Source organism: Grus americana, chromosome 18 (assembly GCF_028858705.1).
Source record: "Grus americana isolate bGruAme1 chromosome 18, bGruAme1.mat, whole genome shotgun sequence".
NCBI lineage: Eukaryota > Metazoa > Chordata > Aves > Gruiformes > Gruidae > Grus > Grus americana.
The window spans coordinates 13,501,469-13,511,750 of record NC_072869.1 but is presented as its reverse complement, the minus strand read 5'-3'; positions in this window follow the sequence as shown (position 1 = coordinate 13,511,750).

The window sequence follows — 10,282 nt, the reverse complement described above, 5'->3', positions numbered from 1 at the left end:
GTGCATGGCTCTGACATAATATCCAGCATCAGGCAATGTCCTGTGTTTGTAAAGCCCACTCCAAGGAGGGCAGCAGCACTGCAGTGCCCACTTTGTTGGAGCCCAAATCCAGATCCGTGGGGAGGCTGATGGAAACACCCTGCACCCTGCCCAGGAGGAGCCCAGAGCCACCCAGTGGGAAATGGTGAGCACAGGGCTGCATCTGAAGTCCTTCCTCTCTGGGGAGCAGGCACCAAGGGGTGCTGGCAGGGGCACCTCCCTCCAGTGGAACCCAGAGCACAACTGTGCTCCCCAGCCTGGGGCCAGCAAGCGTTGCTCTGAGGGGCTCTTGCAGCTGAGTCCCTGGGGTGCTGGGGTGCCACATGGTGTCCAGCAGCCCAGTGGCTATCGGTCCTGTCCGAGGAGGGGGCAGAAAGGTCTTGGCAGCTCAGAGCCAGGGGTTTAGAAGACCACACGAGAAGAGCAAGGGATGCCTGAGGCCTCTCTCTCAGGGCATGAGAGCTGGGGGTTTTCTCCCCTCAGGCTGGGGACTGAAAATCTCTGACTTCCCAGCTGCCAACAACAAAGCCAGTCTTCTCAGCAGAGCTCTTCTGGGTTTTTGCTGTTGTGTTGTCTACGATGTGGACCCAGGTGTGTGACAGGCAGGAGGCACACGGCCAGGCAGCTCTGGGCATGCAGTCAGCCAGGGGAAGGCGTAGTTTGAAAGAAAAGTGGCCAGTGAGTTGAGGTGTCTCCAGGTGTCGACAGTCACTCAGCAGTGCTTTTAGGATGGAGGTCTTGGGTGTAGCATCTGCTCTGTCTGCACAAACAGTGTTAGAAACAAACATTTTTTGAAAATGCTCTTTGGCTTGGACAATGGTAACATTTCCTAAGTGAGACAGCCCATAAAATGGAAGAAGAGGAATTGTTCCTCACTTGCGTATAGCTCCTCCCCCACTGCCTGAACAACACAGGTCAGCAAACGGAGTTTGCAGATCAGATAGTTAATAGGCTATGAAGCAACAAAGACAGTGTAAGATAAGTAGCACTAAGATCTCTACATGACTAAAAAGAAGGAACATGCAATAATGTGGTCTACTTGGTTGAGCAGAGTAGCCCACAGAGAATGAACAGACAGGTTTTAAAATCCAGGGTGTCAGATGGAGAGTGCTGAGACTGCATGATTCATTCTCCTGGAGCTATGCATAAGCAGATCCAAAAAACATCAGTAGCCTCTTGGAGACATTGACTCTGTTACTGACAGTACTACAACTTGGACCAACTAATATTGTTATTTTCACATCCTACCTTAGCTTGCAGAAGACCTTCAGAAAAGCTAGCCTTAAAATAAGGTAATATATCAGACTTCCCAAATAGACAATTAGGAATTTGCAGACATACAGCTTGGTTCCTAAGTTTCTTGAAAAGAAGTACTGTCTCTTCTTCATGAGCGAGCTTAATCTTGTTCTCTATAAACTATGGCAATGAGGACTTGACTATGCATTTTTTCTTAAATAAAATGATCAAGACTGTCCATGTTTTGCCTACATAGGAGATAATCAGCAAAAGAAGTATAACTGAAAATGGATACATGCATGCCAGAGGAGAAGAACTCAATTGAAACAAGTTTGGAGTTTTTTTAATACATGAGTTCTTGCTCTAAAATATGTAAGAAGTATTACTGGGGAAGAAAGGACACATGTAGAAAGATCCTTCTCAGTCCCTCTACAAGCAAGGAAAGTGTCTCTCATTTCCTGCAGCAAGGACCTGAGCAGTGTTGGAACAATGACCAGTACTTAAGAGCGTATTTCCAGGGACTGTAGTTGGGTGTGAGCAGAAGACTATTTTGCATCACGTAGGAACGTCACACTGTGTGCATCTGAACTGTCTGGCAATTAGACACTGCAAAAAAATAAATCCATTTGATTTATGGTTTAAACTTATGATGAGCACTAGAAGTTGAACATGCATTGAGTGAGATGGCTGTAACTTCAGCATAAGACTAAGGAACTAACCAGACACAGAGTGGTGTACAGGCATCTCATATGCTTGAATGATTTGATATGAACATGTATCAGCAAATTCTTCAGCCCCTTCATGTGTCTTGACAGAATTTTTCAGGAATTCACTGAGATATTGTGCTCCTGACACACACCCCAAAAGAAGGTATTTCCTGTCTGTTCTCCTTGCTCTGGCATTACAGGTTGTGAACTCCACCCTCACAGGCAAACAAGGCCTATAAACATCTGATTAGGAGACAAAGGAACTTGCTTACATTGGAGCACTGGAAGATTTCCACAACAGCTGGGCTAGCTTAGATGTGTCAATCCAGTAAATGGACTACCCTCACCAGTAGATCTAGAAAGTTGTTAAAATTAAGTGTTTAAGACCCTGCATAGGTTCCTACATACTCAGAAGTCTCTGGAACCAATTGCTAGTAGTGTGCAGTGTGCATATAGGTGCAGATTACTGCTCAGAAAGGAACAAGCTGTTGCTACATGGGAGCTCAACTTTCAGCTGAGCTCTTTTTACTGGTTGTTCTCTCAAGCTTTGCTTTGTAACTGAGAGTTTAAAAATATCTTGGCAAGAAATTGGTATTAAATCACATTTAGAGAGATTCCTAAAATTAGCAAAATTCATCATATGGTTGCAGACTTAGGATTTTGTCTTTTTCTTTAAAATTCTAATCGCAAAGGTTCTTCAAAAGTGTACACATCTTTGAGCTGTCCTTACAGGCTACATCAAGTGCACTTGTCTGTTTTTCTGTTAGTTGGGTTGTACAATTAAGGTGACTGCTAATTTATCAGGCTTATCGAGGATAAAGGTGTTCAACAGGGTTGAACAGTAAACTGCTCAGTGCTTGGCATTAAACAATTCAGTGCCAATAAAATGAATGACAGTGTAAATTCAGTGCTGGAGCGAACAGTAATTAAAACCTTTTGTTAAGTGTGACAAAAAATAAGACATATTTAACATCTAACATTTAATTTGAAAACTGTAATATCATACAATTTTCTTTTTACAATTCTCATCAACCAAAAGTTCTCTGCTTTTCCACAGATGCTATTAAAATGCATATATTTTAAGCAAGAAATATGATTGATAGCAATGGCAGCTGTGACCTAGCATGTGATGTCGATCACAAGATAGACATGAATTCCTAGTACGGGTTTAGAAAGGAAAGACCTTTGCCACTTGGATTAGATTTGAAGATGTTGCAAAAGGAAAAGAGATCAGAAGACAATACATGTAAAACAGACTAAGAGGTAAAAAGTGCATTGCTGCTTTGCCAGTGAGAATGTCAGTGTATGATTATCATTTTAACCATGTCCTCTAATGGTTCTTTCTAGAGAATAATAATGATATTAATGAAAGCTTGCAGGCAGCCTATACTTGAAAGCCCATATTCCATAGGACAGGAAACTCCTGCAAAGAAAATCATAGTGTTTAATCATCTAGCCACTCATATGAGTGTTTGTGAAAAGCTTCTGGGCTACACAGCATTTGCTTTGCTGTCTTTCTGTCTAATGTGAAGGGCAGCTATTTGAATGCTAGCTCTTGGCAAAGGGTCTGATGAAAATAAGCAACAATGCCTTAATGCAAAAATTAAAATTAAATAGAACCTGCCACCACTAACTTTCTCCCAGTCCTGTTACTGTCTCTACAGGGCTGGACTCCATTGCAGCTGAAATCAAAGCACGGCACAATCAAAGAGAGAAGAGGCAGAGTGAGAGCAGTCCCTGGATACAGAATGTCCTGCTCAGCAATGCAGCATGGACAAGGTGCTGCAGTGCTGACATTTCCCATGGAGAAAAGACTCAGGCATGCTGAAAATAGAACCATCTTGAGAAAGAGATCAGGCAGCTGCCTCACTCTCTGCCAGCCCTTAAGGTATGACTTCTCCTCTATCAGGCCCTGTGTTAGCAGGCAGAGAGAGAGAATACTCAGCAACACATCACAGTCAAAGTGAAAATAAGAACATAGACACAGATTTCCAGCCTACAGCTAGGCAGAATATCACAAGTTTTGCTTTTAGATTTGCATTGTGAACTGGAGACTCAAGTTTATAACATTGCAGCGTGGAAGGAAATTTCACGGCCTGGAAGTGTGATACCTTCTTCATTACTTTTATCCATGAGTTTCAATGTGATCATTAGTGGAAGAAACCTCATGGCCCTTGTTCAGGTGTCAGAACCTCTTGCCAAAAATAAACCTAGGAAAAGAGTGATCACAGGCCCCAGAACTTTATATAGTGCTCATCCATTCTGTTTTACAACTTGAAAGAAGTGGTTGAAGAGGAACACTGCTTATTTCTCGCACTCGGCTAGGAAACTCTTCGCATCTTCTGTAGGTTAAATCTTACTATAAACAGGTTGCCCTGTGGCAGCTGGCGAATTCCAGTATAGCAGAGAAGAAATTGTGAGGTCCCATTTCTTCTTTCATTACAGCACAGCAGTGAAAATCTGTGCAATTCATAATTTTTATATGGTCATGAAATACCTTTGGCAGTCTCATTAGCTTTCATTTTTTCACTAGGTTTCCCAGTACAGACCCAACAATTTCAGACATGTCTTGGGGAGATTTGTTTATCCACTAAGGCATCTGCTCAGTGGGCAGTAGATTAGGAAGTCCTAGTTTATAGATTCCTTCCAGTCATAAAGGAACTTCCAAAAGTTAGGTAGCTTCATGCCTTGAACTGAGTCATGTGACTCCTGAGTTCTCTCATGCAACTTTTCCTGAAGATTGGCTGCTATGGCATTTATTTCCTACTGACTGTACCTTTGGAGAGAATGCATTCAAGTCAATAAGCATTAGTAGATTCTAACGTAACACTGATTGTTCTTATATGATGAACATGTCCTCTGATCTATGCTTTGCAAGATTTTACTACTTACACAATGGCATGGCATGAGAAAGATGCAGGTAGAAAGAGATTCAGGGGGAAAACAAAGATGCATTGCAGAGTAGAACAGGGTATAGATAAGTACATTACTGCTGCTGCTAGATGAAGATTAAAAGCATGACTGCAAGTGACCTACTGATTTCCCTTTCAGTATGAAGCTCACAGGATAAAAGAAACAACCCCTGCTAGTGAGTCCTGGGAGGCTGGAGAGGGCTCAGAGCTGCTCAGCTTCTGCTCTGGTAGGAAACCTCCTCCTGAGGGTTGATGGCCTGGAGAGCAGGCTCAGGTGCCTACTCAGATAGCAATATCTCCTGTGCCTGGGGACAGGTCACTTCAGCTGCTCCTCCTCAAGTGATCAGGGTGCCTGATGCCCTGACCAGGAACTGGGAGGTGCTCAGGGCCCAGGAGGGACTGGGGATGTCTGTATGGATGTGCTGCTCTCTGACAGACCATGGGCCTGCATATCAGAAAGCAATTCAGCAAAAGTTTTGCTGGAATGGAAAGGGCTTGAGCTAATCTCAGCTGTTGCACCTATGGGAATGCAAGAGACAAACTCATTACAGCATCATTCATTTCAAAATGGAGTGGACTGTTCTTTAATTGCTGATTAACACTCTAACATTTCTTTTTCAGTCTCAAGGAGCAAAAATCCCAAGAGAAGCTGTGTCCTTTGGAGATGAAAGTTGAGAATTGTGATGAAATCCTGTTCCCTTTCATGTGGATTTGCAAGACTGCTGTAGTGCCACACTCACACACGCAATGCTTCAGAGTGCAGTGTGTTCTGTATTAATGACGTGGGAGTGCAGTGCAGTCTGTGCAGTCCCACCTGGTGAGAACTTGTCCTGGCAACTTCAGTTCAGGGAAATGAGAAATCCTTGCTGAAATTCAGTCTGCCTTTCTGTGAAATGTCATTTTTCCACTGGCTTTCTGCATAACATTTTCTCATTTCAATGTTTCTTTTTGACTCCTTCACTGAAAGGCTGGGCCCCAAGAGCTTTCTGCAGAGCAAATGCAGCTAACAGTGCTTTCTTATCGGGCCATAACTACATTCGTTGTCCTATATGTATACAAACAGAACCATATTCAGACAGTGTGTGTAGAAGGCTGTTGTCCACTTTGTGTGGTTGGAAATGTCAAGCACAAGTCAGTAAGAAACATCTCATTGCACGATCTTCAACAAAAGAAGTTACCACTGTCAAAATAACACAGCTTCCAGAAAATCCTGCTGAAGGTGTAAGTGGCTGCCTTCTGCATTGGGCTCTAGGGCTCCAAACTGGCTTCAAGTGTGATGCTGGGACACCTATATCAAAGAAGACCTCCCCTGAAAATGTTCATTGCAGGTGACAGCTGTCCCTAGGGACAACAGCTGCCTGGCTGGGTAGGAAGGCATCAGATCCAGCAAGAGGAAGGAATAGAAAAGCTGAGGTAGAGCATAACAAAGGAAAAAAGGCCTGCCTAGCTCTTTGCTCCCAAGGAGTAACCTCCTCTCCTTTCCCACAATCAAACAGCTTGATTTAGGCCTGGTTCCTGTTTACATACAATGGAAATCCTGCAGCCCTTCATCTTCCCACAATGGAACTGAATAGCAGGTATGGGGGAAGCAACGCCAGAACAGCCCTGACTTCCAAACAGTACAGGACACTGTTGATTGGCAGCACCCAATTTATTCCCTCCTCATTTCTCCTCTGGAGAGCCATGTTGGAGAAGGAGCTGTGCCTGGCCTGCCTGTGTTGTCACTGGACACCTGTACCTCATGCTCATACTATTCACATGTGCCCACTGCAGGAAAGAGCTAGGTTTCCATAGCAGAAGTACACAGCAAGTATAAGGTCTGTGTCTAATGCTGATAAATTCCTTTGCTAAGAGTGCTTAAAATATATTAGTGTTCTAATATATGCTTATGGAGAACAACACTGGAATGTTTATCAATAAAAAAAATGTAACAGCTGATCTTTACTGATGCCTTTCATCTTAGGATGTTGCTGCTTTTAACAGGCTAACTGCAGTTCTTTCCTAGACATGGCAGCATATATTTATGCCTCTAACTTTGTACCTTGTCCCTTTTACTAAAACAGTATAATCAAATAATAACTTTTAAATTTTGCTGAGGTGTCAGAGTACCTATGACAGAATCTCAGCTAACGTCAGAGGAGAAAGGACCTGGGGAGCTGGAGAAAGAACCTGGTTAGGTCAACAGTTACAGATGAGAGGGCTAGGTCTTCCATTAAAAAAAAAAAATCAACAAAAGTTAAGAAAAAAGTCAGAGTAAGAAAGCATATAATAAAGAATATAAAATAATAAAAACAAATTCTCTCTGCCCTTTGTGTCCTTCTGGAGCAGTCCTTTTCTCCAGTATTGGTTTCAGCTCTGGAATTTTTAGTCTGGGTTTAGCAAGCTCTGCAAACCTTTCCAGTCTGCTGGACATCCTTCTAGCTGATACTTTTGAGACCTGACCACATGCCTGCTCCCTGCTCTTCCAAGCAGCCTGCTGCAGGTCCCTACGTTCAGATCTCTTCCTTGTCCCTCTGTTCTCTCCTTTACTCTGGAAGCTACCTCTCATCTTTCTGTCCTGTTTAACTGCTATCAGTTAAGGTCCAGTCTTCCCTTCAGAAGACTTCACCTGACTCACAGTGAAGCAGGCAGGACAAGGTTTTCCCATCTCCTCCCTAGTCACAGCCTTTTAACAAAATACCACTCCATTGATTGCAGAGTTGAAGAGAACTAAGCAAAACCTATTGTTAAGCTAAGGATAGCAACATACCAACTTTTCAGTGGGCATCCTGATATTTCATCAGTTCCAAGTTTTGGGCACATTACAGTCACATACAGCCTGTAGCCTCCAGAAATCAAACACAAAAGTGGGCATTACAATCAGACTTTATGAGTAAAACCTTTAGGCTATTCATTCTCTGTGAGATCTTTCAAAGACATCTAACTGAAACATCATCTGTTGTCCTTTTTTCATTATATCCTGTGATTATTTTTAGACCTCTGAGTTGCCATTCCACACTGCAGTTCTGTTAGGCAGCAACTTACCCCTTGAGTAGGTTATTTGGTTTCAATTGAAGGAAACAAGAGGCCTAGGATTCCCTGTAAGATATTAACCATGGAATGCTTCAAATAAATAGCAAGACAAAAGCATGCAGTACTGTTCTGTTCCACACAGAGGGATGACCAGCTTCCATTATGACCAGAGATCCTGGGGTTAAATTTTACATGTCCCTGTTGCTTTACTCTGGATCACACTTCCTCTAAAGTTCCAGGAGTTCTCCACAGATGAACTAATGTTTCATTTTCTTCTGTGAAGTGGGTAAAACACAGGGTATAGTTACTGGCTCTTGACAAAATAGTGGTCATCTGTTCAGAAAATCAAGTGATTTCCAGGTGATGTGTGAATAGATCACGATGAGATGTTTCCTTGAGAAATCCATACTTCATAGCACAAAATACCCTTTCTCCAAACTTTCTGTACAATTCCTTTGTGTCCCAAGCACTTTCAGATCTAAAGCCTCTCTATGTAAGTAAAGCAAAAACTCTCAAAATTCAAACATTTTTAAATCATTCTCTCCATTTTGGTTATAGAAATATGTTTCAGTAGACTGAACCCAGAAAAAAAACTAATCCAAATGCTACAGCTGGAATGCATACACATTTCTTCTTGTTGCTAAAATAGGTTATTTAACACACAGATTTAGGAAATGGACTTAACACCCACACAGTTACTAGAATAATTTATCTTGGGAATGAGAGTGCTAGGATATGACAAGATTTTAGCTAAAAGAATCAAATTATCAGCATGCAATAAAACAGGTTGTCTTATAATGCTGAACTGGTCACAAAACACAAAGATAAGCACCCAAGTTTCTTGTTAAAAATGAAAGATGTTCAGTATTTTTTACTGCTTAGTGTTAGTTTTTACACTAATCTTGAATAAAATTCCTAATGGGATTTGCAGCTTGCAAATGCTGTTCTCAGCTATGCTGTTAATATTTATAAAACATGCCAAGAGGGATCTTTGTGCCTGTGGATCCTTAATGAACAGACTGATAAGGAATGTGAAGCTTCATACTGAAGATCCCTGGGTAAAATAAGACCTGTCAAGAATGTTGGCATGAGACAAGGAGAAATGCTGGAACACTAATTCTCTGGTGCAAAGCTTCTCATTCTGACACTTCTGCTAAGATGTGGCTGGGCTCTGGATCCTGGAGATGGTAAGGACACTTTTCATATAAAATTTTCTTTTTATTCTACTGGAAGGTGAGTGTTGTGTTGAATTAAATGGAATACGATGAGTGCTTTCTCTGTTCCTGGCATGGCATATCTCGTCTGGGTAATTGTTGTTTATCTGGGCAAGATGTGTCCTTCAGGGAATTGAGCTATCATTACAGATGAGCAGTGCTAAAAAGGATGGAGTAGGAAAGGGGTTGGGGATTATTTCTAGGGAAAAGCCAGTGATGAGCCTAACAAATAAAAGACTAACTAACCTGGTAATATATAAGGTACGTTGGGCCAGTTACTGCTTTGGCTATTGCAAAGACAAACACAAGTGAGCTAACCTTTGTGTCTGTTGCTGTTCAGAACCTTCTTGTATCTCAGGCTACCTATGAATGGACTAAGATGGCCTTGCTGTCTTCTGATCCTGTTCCTTTGTTTGGAGACTAATCTCAGCAATGCTTAATACAATTATTATTTGACCTCACAGCAGGGAAAAAAGAAGTGACTTCTACTTGGGAAGATTCAACAGTAGATTTTAAAGCCAGGAATGTCTTTACTTTGCTCTGATGACACCTAATATCATGGGTTGGGATAAAGATAGTTTAATAGGTAAAGCAAAAGCTGTACATGCAAGCAAAGCAAAACAAGGAATTCATTCCCCACTTCCCTGGAGATGGCAGGCAGGTGTTCAGCCATCTCCAGGAAAGCCGGGTTCCATCATGTATACTTGGGAAGACAAATGCCGTAACTCTGAATGTCCCTCCCCTTTCCTTTTTCTTCCCCCAGCTTTATATACTGAGCATGACATCATATGGTATGGAATATCCCTTTGGTCACTGGGGTCAGCTGTCCCAGCTGCATCCCCTCCAACTCCTTGTGCACCCGCAGTTTGCTCACTGGTGGGGTGGGGTGAGAAGCAGAAAAGGCCTTGGCTCTGTGTAAGCATTGATCAGCAGTGACTAGAAATCTCTATATTATCTACACTGTTTTCAGCACAAATCCAAAACATAGTCCCATAACAGCTACTATGAAGAAAATTAACTCTATCCCAGCCAAAACCAGAACACCTTAGTAGCTGCCCACTGAGTAAAAGTAACAGTCTTGCAAAGAAAGTGAAGAGGAAGGGCAAAGTCAGCTAGAGATTGCAGACAGTTAACACACAGCACTTTTAGATTTAAAGAGGAA